General features: G+C 37.5%; 1 pseudogene; it reads right to left on the bottom strand.

Annotated features, from left to right (window-relative positions):
* Window positions 1-390: 390 nt before the first annotated feature.
* On the bottom strand, window positions 391-7,791 carry LOC138411817 (tissue factor-like; annotated as a pseudogene).
* Window positions 7,792-20,032: the final 12,241 nt, after the last annotated feature.

Genomic DNA, 20,032 nt, shown 5'->3' with positions numbered 1-20,032 from the left:
ATAAAAGGCAATCTTTGTGACATTGTTTATGTGTGGATTAAAATCTAGTCCTGAGTAACACCCAGGTTCTTTATTTTTGATTTGTTTTGCTGCTCCAACTTTGCTGATAATCTTTTGTCCTTGAACATCAGTACCAATTACAAGATTTTCAGTTTTATTTTCACAGGCAATTTATAACTTGGTTTGGCGCATCAGAGTCATCTGGCACTAAATAAGGGAAGACACATGATGGATCAGATTTTTCTAACAAAAAGTAATTTATAAAGAACTAAAACAAAAAAGAAATTCAACTGATAAGGCTGACAGGAACTGAATTCCAGACCAAAACAAGATCAAATTAATGCTACAGAAATCAAAACTCATCTGAATGGCAGGATGAGCATGGCTATTATTATATGAGGCAGTGGCCAGCTACCTCTACTTCACTGATGGTCCCCAGCTCCAGTTAATGTAAAACTTAGAGAGTTTTAGATAAAGGACCCATGCGTAGCAACCTAACAAAAACCAGTGCCATGTTTAGATGACTAAATTACGAGTTTTGATTTGCATATGATGCTTGCATCTTTTGAAGAGAGCCATGTGGTATATCTAGACATACTCCCAGACCAGCCAACCATTTTATTTAACCCGAGAAGGGACATTGCGATTGACTGCTTTTTTTTCAGCTACACCCACACACACACACACAGCAATACACCCAGTGTCCTGTCAGATCCGGCTTTAACTGATTCTTTGCTTTGCCACGAATAAAACAGGGTATATAGGGATACATCCTGTTTCCATCCTTTCGCACAACTTTCATTTCAATTCCATTTAGATGCTCCAGTCTATTCATGTAGAATATAACACTGTTGACATCAAGAAGCTATAGAGATTTTAACTGCATGCTTGGTTTTGAGCAAAAATACTTCACAATGTCTTATTTGGTGTGTAAGTTCACACAGAATACCAATGAAAAGTAAATGCCACCAAAACTTCAGTGTCAGGACTAGACTACTGCTGTGTGTGTTGCTCTCCACTGACGCATCTGACATACAGGCAAGTCCAGATCAGTCAGTTCTATTAAATTGGTCTTAGAGATGTGGACTTTCTGCAGAAAACACAGAATGGAAAACATGCAGTTTGTAATGAGTAAAAATGTATGCCTGTTTGAGACCGATATCGTGATGTCTCCTTTTACTCACCTTTCCAGTGCTTTTGTTTTTCCGATAGGTGACTTTATAGTGCAGCTGGTCAGCAAAGATGTCCCTGATGTTCAGCTGGTGGCCATCTTTAAACAGGGCGGTGAGTGGGTCAGTCACATACAGGGTGGTTTTCTTTTGGCTTTCAATCACCTCCAGCTTGAAGTCAGGTTTGCCTATCTCAGCTGTGGAGAAGGGAGGGAGACTGTCACCTGTGCGTGTACACCACTGTATGACTGTTAAAATGTAAGCCTATTTCTTATGTTCTCAGGTTATATGACTGTAAATGTTGTTTACTCTTAGCGACACAAGAGGGCGCAAGAGCACACACAATAATTAATGTGATGAATGTTCATGTATTGTATGTGACCTAATCGACTTCCCGTACATGGACATTTTTATGCGTGACCTTTCATATTCCAGTCAGTCCGCGCTCAACCCAACTGGCAGATGGCCACATTTCATTGTTCCTAAATAAATGTCCTTAAATGAGAGAAGTCGACAGACTCCTTCCTACGCATCGTCAGCAGCACCACTCTGCTGATAAAACTCAACAATCTCTCATGGAAGTTACCATTTTAATTATGTTAGAGGCCAAAAAATTGTGAGCATTGACAACGCTGAAGCCATTTTTAGATATGACAGGTAAAGTGAGCAGTATTGGCTACAGAGTTTACCCATAGTCTGACTTTCAAACATGCACAAAACAACAGGAGGTTCTCTGCACAGACATGTTCACAACAGCAACACACACACAAACACTCTCTCTCACAGTGCTTTCACATTGAACGGAAGCGCATTGCATTCACTTGAAAAAAAAAAAAAACTCTGTTTACAATGCATGTCTAAATCAATATTTTTTTCAGTTTTTCTCACTTTTTTTTTTCATTTTTTGGAGTAATTTTTCTTCTGTTTTTCGGACTATTTTTTTTTTTCTGCGTTCAGAGAGCATTTGAAACAATAGACGCTTTCATTCCTTTATTGAGAGCTAGATGTAATGGAAACAAACATGACCTGCTTGTTTAGTTTAATCAAGTTTTACTTTGATCTGGGTTTAAGACACTGGGAGATAGTCCTGTCTTTAAGTCATATAGATGGTATTATCATTAGTTTGTCGAATCTACGCAGGCACCTGAGGACTTTGCGGTTGCTCAGAAGGAAAGCCTATTCAGATCTGCTGAGATGGGGCATGTATGTGCGGGCAGGAGTCACCATAGGTCCATGGGAGTCACTTGCAGGTTGGAGGTTCCGAGGGAGTTCGAAGTATCTCGATAATTCAGAAATTCAGAAAAAAAACTACTCCGAAAAACAGATAAGAATTACTGTGAAAAACAGAAGAAAAAAAATTGTCAGAAAAACAGAAAAAAATATTCAGAAAAACAGAAAAAAATATTCAAAAAAACAAACCAAAAAATAAATTACTCAGAAAAAACTGTTTTTTTTTTTTTTCAAGTGAATGCAATACACTTCCGTAGAATTCTCCTGAAATTCTACGGACATTATACTAGGAGGCCAGGAGGAGAAAGTCTGCAAAAACTGGGGAGCGTCTCACTTGGACATTTGCATTCACACATGCACCTCCTCTGGCAAATATACTGAGGAACTGCTGAGTTTGGTGCATGTCAGAAAGCAGGTTGAGAAAGACAGAGCTGAGCTGCAACAAGAGGTCATTGGGAAGGACCGGAGCCCTGACGGGCTCTGGGACAATTTAACAGCTGTTATTTCCAACACATTTTGTCAATTAGAAAAAAGTCTTCACGAGTGTAGCAGAAGAACGTACTGTCTTTGTAGGGGCAGAACCGTGGTGTGCTGGTGTGAGGGGACTCAATGAGGTCAGTGGTGGCCCCCTCGGGGTTTCGGACAGGACGTCAGCTGTGTAGTAGGCGTTCAGGTCAGTCAGAGAGCTGGACAGATCACACACTGTTTCTTTGGTCTGGATACAGTGAGGAGTCCTCTGATTGTTCCCTGAAACCCTGTAAAATTTGACAAGTTTCATATGGACATGAATGATGGATGAAAATAGTCTTATTTAGTCTATAATAGACACCAGATGAGCAATAAATTAGGTCTTAAGTCTGTCTAGTCTGGGTATCATTTATAACGCATACAGTCAGAAATAAATAATTTATTATCTGTGCAAAATAACATTGATGTGAATATACTGTGGAACAATGAGCTGAAAGAGCTGTTTGCAGCTGTTGGCATTTGTTAATTCTATTTGATTGTTGACATTGCTCTTGCCTCTTTCATTTTTCTCTTATTGAATCACAAAGGTCAATTGTCTTTTAGTTATCTTACTATTTAAAGAGCTCTGGCCTAAAATATACATTCCAGTAAAAGCTTTTACTGAATCAATAATGGAAAGACTCATTCCTGCAAGGTCACATAGCGGGAAAGTGTGAGGGCATTTGCTTTCCGTGGACACACTGACAAGATGAATGTTTCTGGGAATTAAATGCCATTTGTTAAAAGAGTTAAAGGGTGAGGGTTCGGATGCAGGTACTTACGTAGAGTACTCCACAGTGTAGCTGTAAGTGGCTGATGGTTTTGGTTCCCAGGACAAAATGGTTTTAAAGTTGGTTGATTTCCAATTTTGTGCTTGGGGATAGGAGCCTGGAAAATGAGACAATTTGTGTAAGATACTATACTAACATGATTTAAATGAAGGTTATAGTGACACACAAATGTTGACTCCTGTCATTATGAAAGAAAACAATACACCAAAGGTGTTTTATATACTTTATTAACTTATACAAGTAATTTCCATAGGTGAGCTGTACAGGGGACTGTCACACAGTGATAGGGCCTTAGTGCCATAAGTTTTAAACTATTAAAGGCCCAGTGTGTAAGATTTAAGTGAAAGGGAACTATTATTTAATGTTGAATAATTCTCATAATGTTTTCACTAGTTTATTTCATCTAAATTGTATGAATTGTAGTTTCCTTACCCCAGAAAAGGCCCTTTAAATTTAAATACTTCGAGGGGACCCTCTCTACAGAGGCCACTATGTTTTTTACATTAGTCCAGACTGAACAAACTAAACACCTTTTGAGTTTTCATGACAATTAAAGGCTGCTTCAGTTTCTTTTTCATGTTTGGAAAGAGAGCGTGAGGTGAGGGGTAATCAGTTGCAAAATGCAATTTCAACACTAGATATCACAAAATTCTACACACTGAACACTATTTAACACTAAACTACACTTTTAAGTAATAAACACTTAACACCTTAATTGAGGCCCGTCACAATATGTAGGACTACACACATTCATTAGAGAGAAAAAAGCTTTGCACAAATGAGGCACTGTGGACCAGAAAAAATTAAAAAAGCCACAAGTTCAGATACAGCACTTTGTCAGTGAGATAAGATAATGTTAATGTTGTGAATAGAGCACGTTGCGATTGTCAGTGTAAAATATCCTTGGTCCTATATTTTATTGGACTGACTGTTCTGTCACAACCACAAATGTGTGGTTTTTATGATTACAAAGCAGCAGTAGAAAGTGTGGCGCCCAAAGAACATAAGAGAAGGGCTGTTTTTATATCAGCAGTCTGTTACCTTACCTTACCTGAGTCAGATCAGTCATTCAGTCATTTCTTATTAACAACAGCTATATACAGTGTGGTAAGTCATTGCTGTTTCTTCGCAGTATGAGCAAATACTGAGAAGAAACAGCAGTCCCCCCCCCCCCCCTCATGTTACATAATGTTTTAGGTACTAACAAATACCTCAACATTAAATTGTTACAGGTAATCTTAAATTCTTAAATGTGATTTACAGCCTATAAAGCACGAGTGTCCACTGGTGTTCAAACATTTTTTTTCAAATATTAATCCTACAAAGTGTGTAGTGACTTGTACTGAAAACTCTATAAGACATGAAAACTGTAAAGAGTATTTCTATGTGTGCCGGAAATCTAAACATAAACACTAAATGAATGACTGTATGCTGCTCCTCCAGTGACCTGTTCATGTAGATCTGTTCATGTGAATCCAACTTTACATTTGCTATACATTTACATTTTCACACTCACAATACTACAAAACAAACTGCTCCACACAGAGAATCATAGTATTTGATATTGTATGTACATATCATATGTCGCGCTACTACAATTTGACTTTAAGGTCATTTGAGAGAACGCGTGGAATGAAGGGCGAGCAGCGTGGACTCACCTGAGGCGGAGCGTGTGGAGAGAAAGAAGAGTGTAGAGACGAGAGCTGCTGTGACTGACATCATCTCCTCTGATGTATTCCTAAAGGTTCTGTTCTGTGTCTGTGCTGCTACTGAGCGAGTACCCTGTGCAGTCTGTCGATCGTCTGACTCTCTTGCTGGAAACCAGTGGTTTTAGCAACAAGCGGGGCATAGCCAAATATGGAGCGTCACCAGACTGACACAGCCACAGTATTGCAAATTACTATACAGCATGCTGTCCTGCTGAGGTCATCCGCCACGTAATCAACCTTACTGATGTATTATTAGTTATTATTGTTATTCATATTATTGTTGTTATTATTATTATTATTGTTGTTGTTGTTATTGTTGTTGTTATTATTATTTCGACGTTTTGGTCAGTCAGCATATAATTATTGGACACCAACCAATCACAGCTATGAAATCAGCTCTATTCATTCATTCATTCTCTCACTTCACCTGGCAGATTCTTTGAAATCAAGTGAAAGAAAGAAACATGGAACATCTGTAACAAATTCCAAGTAAGTAACTGAGGCTGATTTCAGAAAAACCATTGTTGCAACAAAGTCCTCAAATTACAATGCATGCTCCAAATCAAGGGCTTCTATTACCTCAACACAAAAGGCCTGATATAACAAGTTTTCTTGTTCTGTGAAGGTGAGAGACAGTTTATAGGCCAACGTTACAATAGTCCACCTGAGTCGCAGTGGTTTCTGTGAATATTTCTGCTACCAACACCTGAACTCTTCTTCAGTATTCAACAGTTCAACATTCATTCCACGCTGCTCTACAACCCTCACAGACAAAAGAGATCAAATAATCAGGCACATGCAAAAACTTACATATTGCAACCTTGTAATGGTTGACTTGTTATTTTTAGTGACACTGTTGCGGTGTAATGTTCAATAACATGATTCAATCTTGTGATTGAATTAAGTTTCCAAATGTTAATAATTCAATCATATGTATTTTCCAAGTTGACGAAACTATTACACTTGAGTTCGACCAGGAACATATCAGATGCTATTATATTCCACTGTTTAAAAAAACAAATCCAGGTTTTTTTTAAAAAAAGGTGGTTTGTGATAAACAACACAATAGTTTCCCCCCAGTATTTATTGTATGCAAAATAATTCATTAGACTTATTTATCTCAAAATGAGTTTTTCATTTGGCTCAATATTTATATATTTGCTTATTATTTTAATTACCACAAGAAGTTTTAAAAAGATGTAACAGGTGGTGAATATGTTTCATGACAGATTTATAAAAATTTTAATTTGGTTGGTCAATGTTCAACCGACACAAAGATGTTGGTAATGTGACTCAAACCGAGAGGTATAGTAGGTTCAGTGTCGTCATAGTGGGAATGGAATGGATGACATGCTTCCCGATGGTATGTTGACCATACAACCCTTACTACAGCGTGAGAGAACCTAAATATTCTAGAAGCTTACAAGCTCTGACCAGGTCGATGGCATCATCATGTCTCTGCAGAGGACATTAGTCAGGACTTCCACTAAGAGCTCAAGTGGGTGATCTGGAGGTCTATTCATAGACTGAGTGGTTTAGAGTTATGCTTCCAGACATACAGAGACACTGAGAGTGAGTTTGGACTGTGGTATGTTAATAGAGAGGTTTATACTGTGTTAACCACAGTTAATATTCCACGTTACTGAAAGGGAAGCCCTCTGTTGTTTGTCTTTGCTCTCATATGTACAGGGTGGCCAGCCTTTTCAAATCAGTCTTACTACTACATTACTTCACCACACACGGTAACCTGTTCAACAATGTAACTGTAATAAAATCTCTGCAAATTCAGTTTCACATGCAGATTAAATCAAGTGAAACTAGCAGCAGGAAGGTTGGAATGCATGTACAACACTATAGCTTTGTGAGATGATTAGGAAGGACTGTCAATGATTTGTAGCAAATTTCAAAGCAGAGACAGTGGTTGTTTAATGTAGACGGCAGTTTTTCTTCCCATGGAGTTGGCACATGTGGCACTTTGCCAGAGCTCCTCCCCCTGCCCCATTATCCTTCTAGTCCCACAAGCCCCCCCCACCCCTGGCAGTGAGGGGCCTGGCTGTATTACACTTCACCGTGGCTTGAATACCAAGGAACACTCCGAAGGGAAGGACTGAATCCAAATGACTAAATGAGTCCACCAACTGTTTACACAGGATAAAGCTTCAGGAACACATGCACACATACCTGCACACGCACACATGTCAAGAAAAGCAACAACAGCAGAGTTTAGTGATCTGTGTTGATGGGTGAGATTAAATTTAAATACCAGAGAAAAGCTTAATGCTCCCAGACCCTGGTGAATTATGTAATTCTATTTCAATTTCTCCCCCCAAAAAATCTTACCTTTATAGTACTGACTTCAGTGCAGCAATCAAGCATTCACTTGGCTCTGTGTTCCATTGCTTCTTTAGTCTTAGTCTCAGTGAACTTTATTGTCAACCAAACAATGCAACAGGTCACAGAGGATTCAAATTGCGTTTCCCCATACTCCAAATGTGCAAGTAATATATAACACACAACTTATAACAAACAACAAATAGTGCAAACAAACAACAACAATGGAAACAACATATACAGACAGACAATGGACCTATAAGTTGTATAAGAAAAAATAAATGAATAAATAAAATAAAATAAAATGAAAATAAAATGAAATTCACAGTGTGACAGAGTGTATTCATGACAATAAAAGTAATTCTTCTTTTTCTTCTTCTATTCAAATTTTGAGGTATGTTATCAAGGGGCTATAATGAAGATGCAACACGGAAAAGTGCAAAGTGTAAAAAGTGGTAAGGGGGAGGTGCAGCCATACAGTATATCTGGGTGTCAAACACTGTTGGATCCACCTGAGATTTATTTTCCTTTTATTTTCAGTGTATAATCTTCAGCAGTCCTTTTCAACTGCAGCCCATTGGGCCAAAGTGTGTTTGGGTTCTGAGGGTTCTGCTTCCCCCCCCAACACAATAGAGGTATTTATCACAATATACAGTACAGACAAATCCAACAACAACTCTTTCTGGGACACTTTACATCCCTTAAGTCCCTGTTACTATAATCAACCAATTGCAGACTACTTTTATTTTCTGAATCTGAATAATGCTTTAGAAAGTTTCTCCAAATGGTCTTTAGAGTGAATATCCTTTCACAGCCAATGTGTCTCATCCATCTATCAGTTTATCAAATGAGTAAAACCAGAGGTGGGAAGTAACAAAGTACAAATATTTCATTACTGTACTTAAGTAGATTTTTCAGGTATCTACTCCTTAAATTCTCAAAACTGGCTCGTTACTTGTTTCAACCTCCACGGATGACAACACGACATAAGAAAACACATCAACACAGAGAGGACCTCACTAAACCATCCAATCTATGGTAGTGACAGGTGGTGTGTACAAAGGGCAGGGACTTAATCAACCCGAACACATTCCACATCCATTTATTCCCTGTAGTCTTTATTATTCTGTCTGAAATTTGGCAGCAAAACTAGATGTGTGTCCAGTGATTTTTTTTCTCAGTACCAGTTCTGTGTAGGTTGATACCAAAAGAGGAAAACTATCCTATATCCTAGAAAAAGCATTGTGTATCATTGAAGTTAAAAATTCATTTTTACTTTTTACTCATATACTTGAGAACATTTCAGAGCCTGTACTTGAGTTAAGGAGTTGTATCAGTACTTTTACTTTTACCAGAGTCTTTTTTTACTCAAGTATCTGTATTTCTACTTTAGTAAAGAATGTGAGTACCTTTGCCACCTCTGAGTAACACAGTGTAATGTGTAAATATGCAGTGACAACCTGAGCTACTGTCCCGAGATGAGAAGTTCAGTGAAAGGTTTCATAATGAACTACACTGGCCATGCTCTTTCTGCAGATTTATTGCAGAGTTTAAACAGCAACATGGATTTGTTATTATGTTCAGTTAATAATGAAATTGCCTTTACACCACAGTGATGGACATGAATTGGAAAGAGAGAGAGAGCTGAGGGAGAGTTCAAGACAATAAGAAAACAATTACTCTTTCTTAAGTAATTATTCACTGACAAAAATGATCACCTCCGATAAAATGTGAAGATCGATACCTAACACCATAATTCTCACAAAGTCATCAGGATTAATTGTTCTCTTTAAATTTACCAGCTGGGGGCAGATGTTTATTTAACACTGTGCCATCCTCTCTTTTTATGTTGTTGAAAGATAAAAGGATATTCAAATTTCTTCTCTTATTCTATTGAGGAAATGTCAAAGACAAAGGCCTGTGAGGCTGGGCGTCATCCAGCACTTCCTGTTTTGCAAACTTGTTACTTATGGCATATTTACCAGGAGCATAAGCCTGCATCCTCTAAGAGAGGATGTGGTCATCTTAGTATTTCATGTAAATGAATTGGCAAGTCACGGGTCCTTAAATATCTATTGACAACATTAAACAACTTTACAATAAACCTTTGAATAATATTGACAAGCTGCGGGAATGGGGATTGTCTGTCTAATGGAAGGAGACAGTGTGTAAACTGAGGTCTGCTGGGAGTCAGTCAGTAAGCCACCATCGTAAACCTTAAAGTTGCCCTTTTCGATTAACAATTTGGTCAACCATTTGGTCAGTCTTCCACATATATCTTTGCTCATGCAATTATACATACACAAATGTAACATTTCCATTACAGTGCTAAAAGTGTTCGAGCTGAGCAGGGATCAGTGAGGATGAGGTCGTTTTTAAAGAGGCCACTTTGGTGAGAGAATGGGCTGTGATTGGTTCGTGACTGACGAGCACCCATAAACCTATCGGTAGCTGAGCATATGACTCTGTGTTCTGCATGAACTAACACAATGCTTCATTAGTCACAATTCAAGTTCAGGATTTCTACGATGACATTCTCACTTTAAACTTAATTTAAAGTATCTTGAATTGAGGCAAATTAAAGCTGACCTTGAATTATAATCAGTCAGAATCAAATTGTCATATATCACAAATCATAAACTGGATTTATTTTCATAATTAATTATGGATACAATTACAAAGTATGTTGCAGAAATTTGAAATGGATATCTATATCATTGAGCATTGTACAAGTTACATTGTACAAGTACATGTTCTACTGAATAAGGGATCAGCCACTTGCTATCTGTAATACAAACAGCCATCATCAGGAACATCAGAGAGATCATAGTTAATAATCATCCCAAGGTACTTGTAGTTCTCTACAAAGTCTACCACATGTCCCTTGATGATAGTATTCTAAGAGTTTGAGGACTGATGCCTAAAACTTATGTCCTTGGTTTTTGTCACATTTAGTAGTAAAAATGCAGTCACACCAATACAGATTCACAATCCACAATGGGACCATGGTTGTTCTCATCTGCATGGAGGAGACTGACTGTCACAGAGTCATCAGCAAATTTGAAAAGTAATCTGTTGTCATGCCAGCTGCGGCAGTCATCAGTATACACATTATAGAGGGGAGGTGAAAGGACACAGGAGGAGACCCTGTGGATGATGACAATGTGTCTTACATGCATTACTTTCTGTGTCAGTTGTCAGTTGCAGCTCGAGGCATGTATCCAAAATTATCTTTTCCAGGCACTATACTGATACTGTAGTCACTACAAGTTACGCATGTTCCATTTTGCCTGGGGGACATTTAAAACAAACCAGTCTACAACACAATAAAAATCACATGAAAATCAACCTCCCTCCTCATCTTTTCATATTTTTTTACTCCTCCATTTTTTAATGTGGATTTAGAATTTAATACTGAGCATAGCCGTGAAATTGCCCCCCCAAATAGAAATGGTACAAGTTGTCAAATAAATGTTATCTACATAAATCCCCACAGATTTCAAAAACATTCTCAGAACACAGTTAACATCACAGTATATTGTAAGGTATCACATTTTTTATTACTCACCTTATTGATGGAACCTCAACCATATTTACTGTCCCTGGCTCAGACTCTCTCTCAAGCATCTACAGTAGGTGTTTTCATTCCCAAAACACAGGCTCTCTTGTGGTTCCAAGAGTCTGTAAGAGTAGAACAGGAGGTAGAGCATTCAGCTACCAGGCAGACAACTTCTGTGCATTTATGGTTAAACTTAAAACATTCCTTTTTGATAAAGCCTTGCTGGATCAGGTGAGTCCTGAACCATCCCTTAAGCTGCTATAGGTCTAGACTGCAGGGGAAACTCCCATCATCCACAGAGCACTTCTCCACTTCTCTCTGTCTCTCTGCCTCCCCCCACCCCACACTCATTTATTTTTTTGAGTAAATGTCAAAAACTATGTTATTGACGTGTCTCTTTTCTCCCATAGTCCCTCTCTCTCTTTCTCTCTCTCATTGCAGATACCTCTGACTCCAGAACTGAAGGAGAACAACTATTATTATTATTATTATTGTTAACAACAATACTTAATTGATTATTATATTAATTGTTGCTGCTATCATTGATAATCAATAACTTCTTTACACTGTTATTGTTTACATTTTAACTAGTAAGAGCTGATACCAGATGATCCAGGCAGATGATCGTCCACATTGAGCCTGGTTCTGCTAGAGGTTTCTCCCTGTAAGTGAGGGAGTTTTTACTCTTCACAGTCACCAAAGTCTGCTCATTGTGGGAACTGTTATGTTTCTTTATATCAAACAAAATTTGAAGGTCTTGAGATAATGTATATTATGATTTGGCACTATACAAATAAAATTGAATTGAATTGAATAGGTGATGGGATAATAATAACAATAATTAATTGAGCAGTAGTATCACAATATATTCAGTAAACTGTACAAAAAGAATATGTTTTTTTTTCTTTCATGAAAATATTTTCCATTTCATATTATGCACACACCAACCTATAACTGTGGGCTGAGTGTCATAAAATTAACAACACATTCATAGCATCTGCAAACAATACTATATAACAACATTCAAGCATACTATCTATATAACAACAGATCTTAACTGTGTTTGTTCTCAAGTGTTGGGTGTTTTATACATTTTTAATAACATTATACGGATCACATTATAGCGTGACATATTTCTGGTTGAGGACAGGAGGAAATTACTGCAGTAAAGTGTGAAAGATGGGTAAAGAAGAGTTGAAGTGGAGTATAAAATGACCGTGGTATTAATGATAAACTAATCACATGAGGGATCGTCTCAGTTGTTCATTTAGAAAAAGGGAAACTGTAATAAAGTTATTGCATTACCTGAAAGGTTTCACAATGTAACTTGATACGAATCCCCTTGCGAGTCTGCTATTGATCCGAAAAGTCTGAATCTGTGAATGTCTTTCACACTTTCCTTCAGTCACTTTCCTCTTGTTAATCGTTCCTGCTTCAGCTCACCGGTCGTAGCCAGAGGTGTGTTCCATCCAGGGCCGAAGGTGATGTTGCTTACTGCGGGGTTAACCCTCTTCACTTCCACCAGCAATTGGAAAACAACACACGGGAGCTCCGCATCATATCAACTCGTTACGCTATAATGTAATCCATATAACGTTATTAAAAATTAAAAAACAAAAAAGATCTTACCAGCCTATACACCTCTCCTACAAAGGGGAAGACCACGCCTCCACGACACACACTTTCATCAGAAATGAAACTTATCTCTCTCTCTCTCTCTCTCACGTGTCTGTGTGTTTCGGGTCAGATCAAGGTGATCAGCGGGACCTTTCATGTGACACCTGCATTTAGAGACGCGGTCTTTCAGTCGCCTGCAAAGACCCCCTCCTTTGCACTTACCGCTCTGAATGCTGTCTCTGTCCACGCGCACAGTATGGAAGCCCTTGATGGTGGTGTTTTCGTCGGGAACATCCTGGTGCAGCCATGTCTCCGTAAAGCATATTAAACTACACTCACGATACTCCTTCTGACTTTGGACCAGTGCAGTCAGCTCGTCCATCTTATTCCCCAGCGATCTCACGTTTCCCATGACAATGGAGGGAAGACTCGGCTTATAGCTCTTCTTGATAAGTCTTTGTTGTTTCACAGCCTCCCTTTTCCTCCGTAGTTTTTTGCGTCCTCTGCATCCCCTGTGTGTCCGTATCAAGATTTCAGCCGGAATATCATTGTCCGTGGTCACCGAAGGTCGCTCGCTCTCTCCAACTCCACGCAGGGAAAGACCGCGTCTCTAAATGCAGGAGTCACATGAAAGGCCCCGCTGACCACCTTGATCTGACCCGACGCACACACACACACACACAGACACGTGAGAGAGAGATAAGTTTCATTTGTGTGTGTCGTGGAGGCGTTGTCTTTCCATGTGTGGCAGGAAAGGTGCAAAGGTAAGATCTTTCTTGTTTTTAATTTTTAATAACGTTATACGGCTAGAAGGCAGCAGGGGCAGACAGGTCCCTTTCAGGTAATGCAATAACTTTATTACAGTTTCCCTTTTTCCAAATTAACAACTGAGACGATCCCTCATGCGATTAGTTTATCATTAATACCACGGCAATTTTGTACGCTACTTCAACTCTTCTTTTACGGGGTGCAGTTTGTTAAGCAGCTCACGCTGAAAATAACAGCAACATTTTGTCACATTTAGCTTCAAACCATGTTTAAAAAACTTGTGTGAATTTTTGAGAGTCAATTTTTTGCACATTTACAACAATATTTGTCAACTTAGAGATATTTTAAATATTTAAATCCAAATGTTAAAAGTTACACTTAAATGTTGAATCTAAATCTAAATGTTAAATTTAAATCTAAATCTAAATGTGCAATCTAAATAATAAATCTAAATCTAAATGTTAAATCTCAATGTTAAATCTAAAACTAAATGTTAAATCTAAAACTAAATGTTAAATCTGAATCTAAATCTAAATGATAAATCTAAATCTAAATGTTAAATCTAAATGTTAAATCTAAATGTTAAATCTAAATGTTAAATCTGAATCTAAATCTAAATGTTAAATCTAAATGTTAAATCTAAATGTTAAATCTAAATGTTAAATCTGAATGTTTTGGGTGAAACTAAATATTTAACTAATATGCAAATTCAAATGCCGGTAACAGGAAGTCCCAAAATAAAAGCTCGAAGAGGTCAGAGTGTGTTTATAGTGGTAAATAACGAATAAAACCCATCTTATCCGGGGAAATGGACTCTTGGACATGGAATATCGTGTTACTAACTACATAAAATAACAAACACGTTTGGAGAAACTTTATTTGAAGAGTACTTTGAGTTTTTAGTGTCACTTTTATGGAGACGATTCACGATATTCCATGTCCGAGAGTGTTTATTTGTATAGCGCCAAATCATAATATACATTATCTCAAGGAACTTTACATAGAAGGTCAAGACCTTCAAATCTTGTTTAATATAAAGAAACCTAACAGTTCCCACAATGAGCAGACTTTGGTGACTGTGAAGAGTAAAACTCCCTCACTTACAGGGATGGGGGGGGGGGGCAGAGAGACAGAGAGAAGTGCTCTGTGGATGATGGGAGTTTCTATGCTATAGAGACCTATAGCAGCTTAAGGGATGGTTCAGGACTCACCTGATCCAGCCAGGCTTTATCAAAAAGGAATGTTTTAAGTTTAACTGTAAATGCACAGAAGTTGTCTGCCTGGTAGCTGAATGCTCTACCTCCTCAGAGAGAGATATACTTAACACCTTTCGTCAAAAAGTGACAGTTTTACGACTTTGAACTTTTACCTAGTGAGGTCACGAGAAGAGGGGGGGGGGAAGAGGGGGGAAGAGAAGAGGAGGAGAAGGGGGGTTTAGGAAGTGGGGGGTCATAAAAATATATATATATATATATATATATACAAAAGTGAGGGGGATTAAAAACCAGATACGGGGTGAGGTCAGAGAGCGCACTTAGCTGCAGGAGAACTCAGTATGTAAACATCCAAAGAATAACAACAGGTGTGATTGTATGGCTCCTCTCTCTCACAGACAGAGGCCCAAATGATGCAGAAAAATAAAAAACTAAATGGGTAAAACAGGAACAAGGGTCCAAGTTGACTTTCTATGGCTTTGACTGTCTCAGATTTGGTCAAGCTTGTCAGGGTGTGTTATCACAGATCAAAAATGTTATGACTTTTTATTTTAAGGCTGGAGGTTCCCTATCTATCTATCTATCTATCTATCTATCACAAACTGAACTAAATTCTCAAACACTTCCTGTGTGCTCAAAAGTCCTGTTCGTTTAATAGAGTCTAGAGCTCTAACTACTACCACAAACTAAATCCTCCTGGCTGCTCGTTTACCAGCCAGCTCAGAGTATGTAATGTGTAAATCAGACAATGTGAGAGTTTAAAAAAAAAATATATATATTTACACTATGTAGCTAGGCTTGCAGTTCCAGTCTTTATGGTATCAAAGCTTATCATATCCTAGACCTGACACTGTTTGATGCACAGAGCTACAGTATCTTCTCATGTGAGTGACGTTGCTGCAAACTAGTACTTTTCCAAAGCTGTCCGTGAAAATGTGGGGTGCAGTGTCATACTGTGCACTTCGAGTATTCTCAAAATAAATCCACTCAATTTACCAAAAATCTGATGAGCCATCAAATGCACTCATCAAACAGAATCAGAACAAGAGATTGATGTATACACAATGTATTTGTATCAGACAAACTGAAAGGACATTTTGTTACTTTCTAAATATTAAACTGTAAAACATTACACAGCCTTTTATCACTATACTTTGCTCTTAATTTCATATTGTTTCAAATAATTGTACATTTTATTTTCAGATATGTTGAACTGTTTTCTATTATTATTATTAACAACATTTTTTTTTTGTGCTAATTAAACTCATGGATCTTGTGAAAGATCATGCTGATTACAGATAACCCCCTTCTGATGTATGTAGCAAAGGGCCAGGAGTGATTAGGCAGCCAACTAGTGTGGGAAAAGCGGTGACTCACAGGTTATGCAACTGAAAATCACCTGAAGTAGTGGTTTGAATATGATTATATATGTTATCTAAATGAATGGGACCTTTAGTCTGAGTTATTCTTTGACCCTAAATAATAATAAACCAAGGGCATGGAAGTGCCTAATCAATGATTAACTTATTTTAATTTTACTTTTACTTTAAAATTGATCCTTGAACACAACTTTTGTTCCAGGTGAAGACTCAGGTACAGTTTAAGCTAATTAATTGATTTTTATAAGGACATAGATTTTTGTCTGTGAGCACTGGATGTGTGCTAATTGTTATCTTGGGTTTCAATGAAACCTTATTAAACAATTGGACAAATGAAGTCTTATATTTATGTAACCCAGATCTCCTAGGCCTGAGTTCGTAAACACAAAAAAAAATGAATATGATCTCAGAAGAATATTTGAAACGAATCTTATCTTTTGTTTAAATTCCTCTAATTAATATTAAAGACCACCACAACTGTATTTTAAAAGTCAAAACCTTCACAGGTGTTTATTTACAATAGGAAATAAATGAAAAGGCTGTGAATTCTTCTCAGGAAGTAAAATATTTACAAAACAAAATAAATGCACAAAATAAAATACAGGGTCTCTTTAAATTGTTTAAACTGTTCCTTTGACTTCTCAATTTACCCTTTAATTCACTGGTTAAATAAAATCTTTACCTTTCACAGGTCTCTGAATAAAAACAAACACAATTCCTATCAACTGTAAATTAACTCACAAACATCACATGTGGGCCCACTTCAGAAATGATCAACTTGAAACTTAGTTGCAGGCCTGTAGTGATGCTCGGGTGCGGTGAGGCCTGAAAACTGAGTGGCCACTTCACTCAATCAAGAGCATAAAATAAAAGCACGTGCATTGTCAATATTTCTTTTTTATTTCACAACATAAAAGCACTTAACACTACTTCAAAATTGTACTCTTGTTCATTTCAGAGAGAAATATTGTATGTTATACTGCATTGCATTTATTTGACAGCTTACTTTAAAATGAAGATTTCAAACAATATAACAAGCTGTTAAACACGTTGTTAAAGACTTTACGAGTGGTTTTGAACATTTTTTGTTTCTGAAAAATAATTCTCGTCGTTTAAAGCTTTTTTTTTTTTTTTTTTCCATCTGAAGTTCTCAGAAGCTTAAATGATCCAGTAACTCACCACAAATCAAAGAGAAACAAGCTCCCACAATATATCTAACATTTCTGTTTATAAAACAGTTTATAATGTATTTTACTGTAGCTTCACTTGCTGCTTACTCAGCTACTTCAGTATAAATGGTCTAATGACATAATGTAGATTAATAAAATGATAGAATAATAGGTCAAACAAGTACTTTTATCTTAAACATTTAACAACAGTTAAGTAGCCTGTATCTGACTGGTACAAAAACGTTTATCATGACACCAGGCCAGTGTGAACAGGAAGTAGATTGTCTACTCCGCACTTGGTTGCTTATAATACTACGAACGACCAACAGAGATGGAGAAAAGTAGGAGGTGTTTTCACAAGACTGTCACTTAGAATGTGCAAAGACATTCCCCAGTTTGTTTTCCACATATAAACAACGTAGCAGGAGATTCTCTGCTCAGACACATTCACAAGAACAAAACGGCCTTCCCTGTAATCAGTTCATTATGGCCGGAGCCTAAGTAAGAGGGCTGTGACAGAAATGGTAATTGGTCTGTATTTATATAGAGCTTTTCTAGTCTTGATGACCACTCAAAGAGCTTTACAGTACAATTTATTGCCATTCACCCATTCACACATTCATACACTGCATCTAGGGGCAGCACTTTTTCTATGAGTGTGTAATTCTGGGTTCAGTATCTTGCCCAAGGACAGTATGGCATGCAGATAGAACCACCGACCTACTGGTTAGAGGTCCACCTCTCTACCCCTGCAGCCACAGCCGCAAATCACATATAAAATATGTATATAATAAAATGTATATAATCTGTGTATTTGTGAAAAGAGAAACTTATTCATGTGACCTAAATGTAATCATCTGTACACAAGTCTTGTGTTTTTGCTGGCAGCATGCTACAGGGCTAATGACCACCAATCATGCGTACAGATTTTCATTGATAGGAAACTGTCCATATAAAGTCATTTATTTTCTGTCATTGTCTTTGCAGCTATGGATACCCAGATCCTGATTACCTCAGCCGAGTTGAAGACGAACTGAAACTCAAGGGAATTGACTGAGTTTCTGTAGAGTTTGTTATCTATCACATGAATGGACTAGCTCATGTAATCTTTTAAGTTACACTATTATCTCTGCAAATTTATGTACAAACATCTCCCATCTTAAAACCCACATATAAAGCAAAACATAAGACTACATAGAAGGGATAATTAATGTCATTTTAATGCCATTTGATGATTCATAAATAATGACCATCTCACAGCTTCAGATTTCTATTTTCCTGTCCTGACAGCCAATGTCAATATGTTTTAGGTATTTTTTTCCCATTCTTGTCATATATGTCGAGAACGTCTTGAGAGAATTTCTACAAATTTGGCACAGATCATTCACTTGGACTTAAGTGTGACCTGATTAGATTTTGGTGGTCAACGGTCAATGTCACTGTAGCCTCACAAGCAAATTATTTTGTGAACATGACACAGTATCTCCGGAACACCTTGAGGGAATCATTTCACATTTAGTTGGACTCAAGAGTTAATTTATTTGATCCACTTTGATTCAAAGATGAATATGTTAGATTTCAGTGGCCAAAGGTCACAGTGACTGGAAAGAAAATATTTACATTTCTTTTGTCATTCCTTTATCATTCCTTAATGATTAATGATTAATGCTCTGCCTGCAGACAGATTTTGTATTACTGTTTTTTTTAATGATTTGTATGTAATCTACTATACTGTTTAATACCTTAAAATATTGTTGAAAATTAATGGCTAAAACTAATGGTCTGTTTAAGGTAAAACTTTATATATGTGTAAGCGGTGTAATGTGGTGCTATGACAAGGCTACCATTGTTTTCTTTTTATATAGTGTTTATTTTACATGGTAACTTGTGCATCTAATGTTTTTAAGTTCATAGTGTTACTTCGCAGTATGTGAAGTACTGGTTAAATGATTTGTTCCTAAGGTCAATTGGTCAATTCAAAAGAAATTGACCATTAGGCCTGTCAGCTGTATCCCACTGAAGCATATATACCTTGACTAAAACCCAGGTAAACTTGATTGGGTGAATGGCTGTGTTGCTGTGTGCAAGTAGTGCTGCCAGTAACCTTGGTGTTGGTTTCAGCTCATTTACGTTGACAAATACACCCGGACAGAAATGAAACCACAGTACTTCAGGAGAGATGGTAATTATTGACTACCATGGTAGGTGGAGGTTGGTTGCAATGATCTGCAGCATGCCTATCTTTATTGTGCCCATGCCTTTCCTCACTTCTCTCCGGCCTCTGACAGGGAGAGGATGACAAGTGATGGTAAATGGTTTGTATTCATATAGAGCTTTTCTAGTCTTGATGACCACTCAGAGCGCTTTACACTACAGTTTGCCATTCATTGTCGTTCACACACATTCATACAGTGCGTCTATTAGCAGAACTTTTTTTTTCTATTCAAGGACACTTCAGCATGCAGATGAGGCAAACTGGGGATTGGAGGGGAGGGGTTCTGGTTCAGTTGTAGGAGAGCCAATTCTAAAGGTTGAAATGTGTCTGTATATCTTAGCTTTAGCACTGTTGTTTTCAATGCTAAAACGGGC

The sequence above is a fragment of the Paralichthys olivaceus genome, chromosome 10 (assembly GCF_024713975.1).
Source record: "Paralichthys olivaceus isolate ysfri-2021 chromosome 10, ASM2471397v2, whole genome shotgun sequence".
Classification (NCBI taxonomy): Eukaryota; Metazoa; Chordata; class Actinopteri; order Pleuronectiformes; family Paralichthyidae; genus Paralichthys; species Paralichthys olivaceus.
The sequence above is the reverse complement of the archived record's forward strand: the minus strand, read 5'-3'. Positions and strand labels throughout refer to the sequence as shown.